At 37.1% G+C, this 6,097-nt stretch overlaps 1 long non-coding RNA gene across 1 annotated transcript; it reads left to right on the plus strand.

The window, feature by feature from the left end:
- The first annotated feature begins 5,017 nt into the window (after nt 1–5,017).
- LOC141907884 (uncharacterized) lies at nt 5,018–5,582 on the plus strand. Its single transcript, XR_012619552.1, has 3 exons — nt 5,018–5,175; nt 5,252–5,376; nt 5,452–5,582. It is a non-coding gene; the product is annotated as an uncharacterized LOC141907884 (long non-coding RNA).
- The last annotated feature ends 515 nt before the right edge of the window (nt 5,583–6,097 follow it).

The following is a 6,097-nucleotide window of genomic DNA, read 5'->3' on the forward strand; positions in this document are numbered from 1 at the left end:
TCCTAGTAGTCTGAGAAAAGACATCCTTGACCAAATACATAAAGGTCATCAAGGTGAAGCAAAGTGTAAACGAAGGGCTAGGTGTTCAGTGTACTGGCCATTGATAAACCAAGATGTAGCAAACATGGTAAAACTATGTGATACTTGTCTCACATACCGGGATGCACGGCAAAATGAACCCTTGGCACCCCATGAGATACCTGAGATAGTCCCTGGCAGAAAGTAGCCTCTGATTTGTGTACATGTGAAAACAAAGAATATCTCATTGTGGTTGATTGTTACTCATGTTACCCCGAAGCTGTACACATTCGAGACAAAACTAGTAAGTCGGTTATAAATGGTATGAAAGGTCTATTTTCTAGGCATGGTATACCCCAGAAGGTATGACAATGGTCCATGTTGCAGTTCTGGTGAGTTTTCTCAGTTTGCAGTTGAATGGGATTTTGTTCATAACACGTCCAGCCCAGGACATCCACGTTCAAATGGGCAGGCAGAGAAAACAGTTCAGATTGTAAAGAACATACTAAGAAAATGTGCTCATTGTGGTCAGGATCCTAGGTTAGGATTACTTGCTTATAGAACAACACCAGTGATAGATGATTTTTCCCCAGCTGAACTGTTAATGGGAAGAAAACTGAGGTCAAACTTACCCATAACACAGGATCAGTTAAAACCTGATAATAGTAAAGAAGTTGTTAAATGGAAGAATCACAAAAGAAAACTCAGAAACTTTAATGATAAAGGTACAAGGTCATTGTGTTCCCTAAAACAAGGTGATACTGTTAGAATTAGAGATAGTAAAACACACAGGTGGTCACAGAAAGGTGTCATTGTGGAAAAAGTTGCCCCAAGGTCATATCTTGTGAAAACCGAAATGGTGTTTATCGTAGAAATAGGGTTGCATTTCTTTCCACAAAAGAGAAGCCACCAAACCTGAACGCACCCCCCTGGCCTGACATAGTTCATTCTGATGTACAAGTGCTAGTAACACTGCTAAAGTCTATCCCAGTTGTTATGATCGCGGCATTTCCACTCTCAAACAGCCAGTATCAACAACAATTTAATTGATACTGACAGCTGTAAGTGGTCAAACTCACCATGAGCATCGCTGACTCGCTGGACCCCAGCTGCTTGTTACTATAGTTACAGGCAAGAGTGAATAAAGAGCAAAACTTTTCGAAGCTTACACGAAGAAAATGGAGAAATTAGCAAGGAAAAATTAGTTTGAAGTCTTGTTGCATTCAAGAGTGAATATTTTCCGAGGATACCAAAGTCAATGTTTACATTAGAAAGTGTCAGAACTAATTTTCAAGTTGAAACATTATATTTGGACGCTGTGTAAGCAAAATAGCAACACAGAACGTACGACTCATGAGATGATAACCAAATCCACAAATAGTCATTTGTTAACATATTTGCGCATGTCTAGCTTTGTTAAGTGCACAAAATAAGAAATTAATCCTCGAAATTCCATGCTTAAATACATTTTAAGTAATTGGTGTTCTTTGAGAATATACAAGAAGAAACCAAATCTAGAGGAATAAAGAGAAGTGAATGACCAGGATGTGAAAACTTTAGTATTATTCACTCTTGAATGTAGTAGTTGCCTGACCTCAGTTACTTGCAGGGTTGAGCACATAGAAACCACAGGGTTCCAGATCTGCGATGATATGAACTGTTTGATGCACCGCGATCATAACCACTGGGATAGACTTTAGCAACCAGGATTCGCAACACACGCTGGCACATCATGGTAGTGAAAATGCTCATGTCCCAGTCCCTCAAGCAACCACACCACCAGTTGTAACAAACCCAAGTGTTGGTCCCAGAAGGTCAGAAAGGGTTATTAAGAAACCGGAAAGATTTATTGAAAAGAACTAGTGTTAACTGGTTGTTACATGTTTACCAGTGTAGTGTACAAGTACAGAGTTTGAATCTAAGTACTGATATTATTATTGTATCATTGTATAGTTTTATTTGTTTGCAATCTTGTTTATTTTTAAAGAAAGGGAGATGTCATTACAGAAGGTATACTAATTGTTATAATATTTGTATATTTCACCCGGTGTTGATTTGACAAGAAAATAAAAACACATCGTTTTCAATCCTATGCATCGAAAGATAATGTCAAACTGCAGATATATTGATTTTCGTTGCATGAACAAAGACTTCTTGGTGACTGAGGCGTAGTCCTATGCGCCATGAAAGATACATGTAATTTCATTAAAATTGTGCCACGGCAGCCTCCCCTTTCCGATGTATTACAAAATTGTTTTCGTGACTATTGTTAAATTCACACATTGATTGACTATGGCCATTGTTTAAGATTAGATCAATTGCTTCTTTATTACCGATATTTCATTGCAAGTGTTTCAGTTGTACTTATTGCTAGTTCGCATTGACATTTCGTTTGATTCTGTTGAGGTTACTGTATATATTACTGGTACTGTGATTATATTTACTTCGTATGTGTCAAAACATTCCAATTTTTATTGTTGTGGTCATTGATCTGGGAATTTCATCGAGGAAAAAATTGTAACTTTTTCAACAATTATAACAACTTTCTAGAGAACTAAATTTAGAGATTCTTTACAAATCCTGTCGCGTAATAGGACACGAGCCAAAAGGGGTTGCAGTTATGCAACTTGCAGTTTGACATAAGTTGAGTACTAAGAGCTGAAACGAAATTTGTGAATGCGATTCTGAACCGTCCGATGTATACAACAGATTTTATATAGAGACTTTTTAGCTTTTATTTATCCCATTAAAAGAAAGTCACTAGATAACGTCAAATTATAATAATGGTATCGCTTATATCTTAGGACGTCACAAGCATTTTCCTTCTTCCTTCTACAGATTTGCTGGTTTGGCAACTTTTGTTCAACAATTTATTGTCACTCATACAATAACCTGTTTTAGTCCTAAACCAAGTCTTAAACATTTCCCTGCAAAGAAACGTGAAGTAAAATCTGTTCAGATGTCGTTTGACGTTAACAAGGGATTAAATGTTAGATTGAAACAATGAACTTTTAACTGTCACTATGTTAACTATCCACTGGTTAACTCTAGCCAACTTTCGAGCAACTGGCTCCCTGGCCTGGTTTTCATAACTGCATATCAAGGTTATGCCTAGGGGTAAATCCTCAATCTGGGTGATAATATGACAACCAACATGGTAACAATGAGAAACCCTTAACCTAACAAATTTCATAATGTTATGTCGATAAAGATTTGAATTGTTTCGGTTCAAATCCGGTATACCGTTTTAGTAGTCACAGTGTTACCAGTTTTCCGGATATTTCCGGAAATTGTGAAAGCCTAAAAACGACCTCGGGAATTTCCGGAAATTCGTCTGTCTGACCTGTCCACGATAATAAATATTTTTAACGATCTCTTTGTTTCTGTTGTTAAATAAATTAACTCTGTCTACTGGCCTAAAAAAATGGTTTTCGTCGATACACTGACGATAATTGCTGCTTCGCAATCACTGTGTTGGGCTAAAAATAAATTCTCCGTAGTTATACATAGACGCGCCTGAAATTGTTGCCACACGACCACTCTGTAGGGCTAGAATAATTCACTTTCACTTTGTCTATAGATGAACCTGTCGGTAGGTGTGTAGTAAGGCACGAATTCTTCGTCATTCGTGCAGCACGATGTCGATACTTGAGCTAGATATTAAAACGATCGATGTCGGAATAAAGAATAAATTTAAATGGATCTTTGAGGAGACTGATAGTGATGGGAACATTCGTTCCGAGTATGCGCGTAAATTTAGGGAACTGGGACTAGCATATTGAATACACTGCAAATATGTAGGTCTGTGTTCGAATTATCTAAGTATAACCCTTCGCTCACGGTATTGTAAATCACTGAAGCAATATGTGCATGCATTGCTATAAAACCTTGGCATTCTGTCACCAAGAGTCAGTTTTCTATAAACCCACTTACAGTCCGGGTATATATTGTGTTGGAACGAATACGCGTTTTCCTGTTATGAGGTAAGTTTTGCTATTGCTATTCTCTTGTACGATTAGTTAATTAGGGTTTCTGCTGCTTTCGCAACCCTCTTGTAATTGTGTTGATTATTAATATTAACAGCCTATAAACGTAATTTTCAATTCTTTCAGAAACATAACTCAGCGCCTGACCATTTCGAATTAGCGTTTAGTAATCCATTATGAATTAATCCCGCGTTTTTACCGGGTCTAAACAGCAACTAGAATATCGCAAAGAATCATCATCCATTGATAAAGCATACCCCGAAAAGCCTAAAATTTACCGGACGACCTTGGGCGTCAAACTCAACCGTAAATCACGGGTTCGGACACGGATTCGGACTAACATTAGTACTGGTCGTCTTTTCCCGCGAACAATAACTACAGCCGGTGCGCAACAAGTGTCTAATTAATGAAACAACATGGCGGATGGTTGAAATCATTTTCGGCTTCTATCGCGAGTTTTAGAAAATGAATCAATTGATTAATTCTATTCGTAAATCAATTTACGTTGGCTTCATTTCCTGAACATTTATCGCTCAAAACAACGTAATATGGTCAGAAATTGTAGGAATTTTCATACGGAATTTATATTTTACTTCTGCGTTCACTTGACGACTCGGATCGATGACAACGACAGCAGGGTTTATGTATTTAAAGGTGAGAATCCGTTAACCAGGGAATATTTTACATGATTTCGTAAGTTTCGTTTAACTTTCAATTTTCGCGACAATCGCATGATTTAAATTGGTCTCCTAAGATATCTGTCATTAAGTAATTCTTACATGTGATAGCTTAATTACAGATGGAAAGAGGTCAGATGGCATGAAAATTGATTGTGGCTGACTAATGCGAGTAGATCAGGCGTCGATGTTTCAAAAGGTGTAGCCAAAATGCTTGTATCATCAGGGGCAAACAAATTATCCGAAGATAAACGCCTTGTGATCGTCAGTTGATTTTGCTTTAATTTTTTCAACACACCGAGAAATTGGCCCCGAGCTGGAAAACGCGGCAGCTAGAAAAAGCTACTTCGAAATTTTTCCGCTGGGTGGAAACCGCTCGTCAAAATGCTTGCCGCAGCGGTTTCAGCTCTGCCACCAAAAAAGCTCGTGAAAAAGTTACGTCGAAATAATCAAGAGACTTGTAGACGAAAATATAACCATTTCTCCATTGTAATGTAAGTTTCAAAGCATCGATTTTTAAAATGATTTTGTTCAGCGAACAGGTAATTATATACAATTCGGTTTTTTTAGAACAAATCAAAAGAGAACGCGATTATTTCCGTTGCCAGAAAGCGTTTTATGGGATGTAAGTTAAGAAAATCAAAAGGGGGGGCGATGGAGAACGTGGCCCAAAATATAGTTTGGTAGACGCACTGGTAAGCCAATTCTTCTACTAAGATTGATGCCTTTTTACACTCATTTAACCAATTAATATTTATGCTTCTGCTCAGATTCCGATAGCCATCCAAAAAGAAGCATATAGTAGTGGAGATTCCATAAGACCTCAGACCACAAAAAATGAAGCTTGAAGACTGTTGATATTTTAAGAAAAACGTTGAGGGGCAAAGTCAACAACTAATTGGTAAGCCTATACCACGAATAATCTCATGACTGAGCCACATACAACTACTATGCCTGGTTTAGTGTCATAAATTCACAATTAATCTGATATTTATTACAGCAGCTTTGAAGGTGCCAAATGACGAAGATGATATTCACTACAGCAGCTTCGAAGGTGCCAAATCTTAGATCGGGTTACAATTTTGCATTCCACCAATCGCAATATTATCAGTTGTCTGAGTCTTCGATTGATACCAGTAATGATATGTCTCTAGTACCATATCAATAATACATGAAAAGTGATGTAACAGTTTGTTATCACAGTTGCAATCTTTACTAAATTCAGCATTCAAGATAAATACTCTAAAGACTTATACTCTGTAAATGTATCACTTTATATTTCATGAAAATATCTACTGAAAAAGTTATACTTGTTATTTTTTTAACGTTACATTTTTGGGAAAACATTAAATAACACAATAAGTGAATTATCATTCATTCGATTCAAGTCTTAAGTCAAGTCTTATGTTTTATGCT

Source organism: Tubulanus polymorphus, chromosome 6 (genome assembly GCF_964204645.1).
Source record: "Tubulanus polymorphus chromosome 6, tnTubPoly1.2, whole genome shotgun sequence".
NCBI lineage: Eukaryota > Metazoa > Nemertea > Palaeonemertea > Tubulaniformes > Tubulanidae > Tubulanus > Tubulanus polymorphus.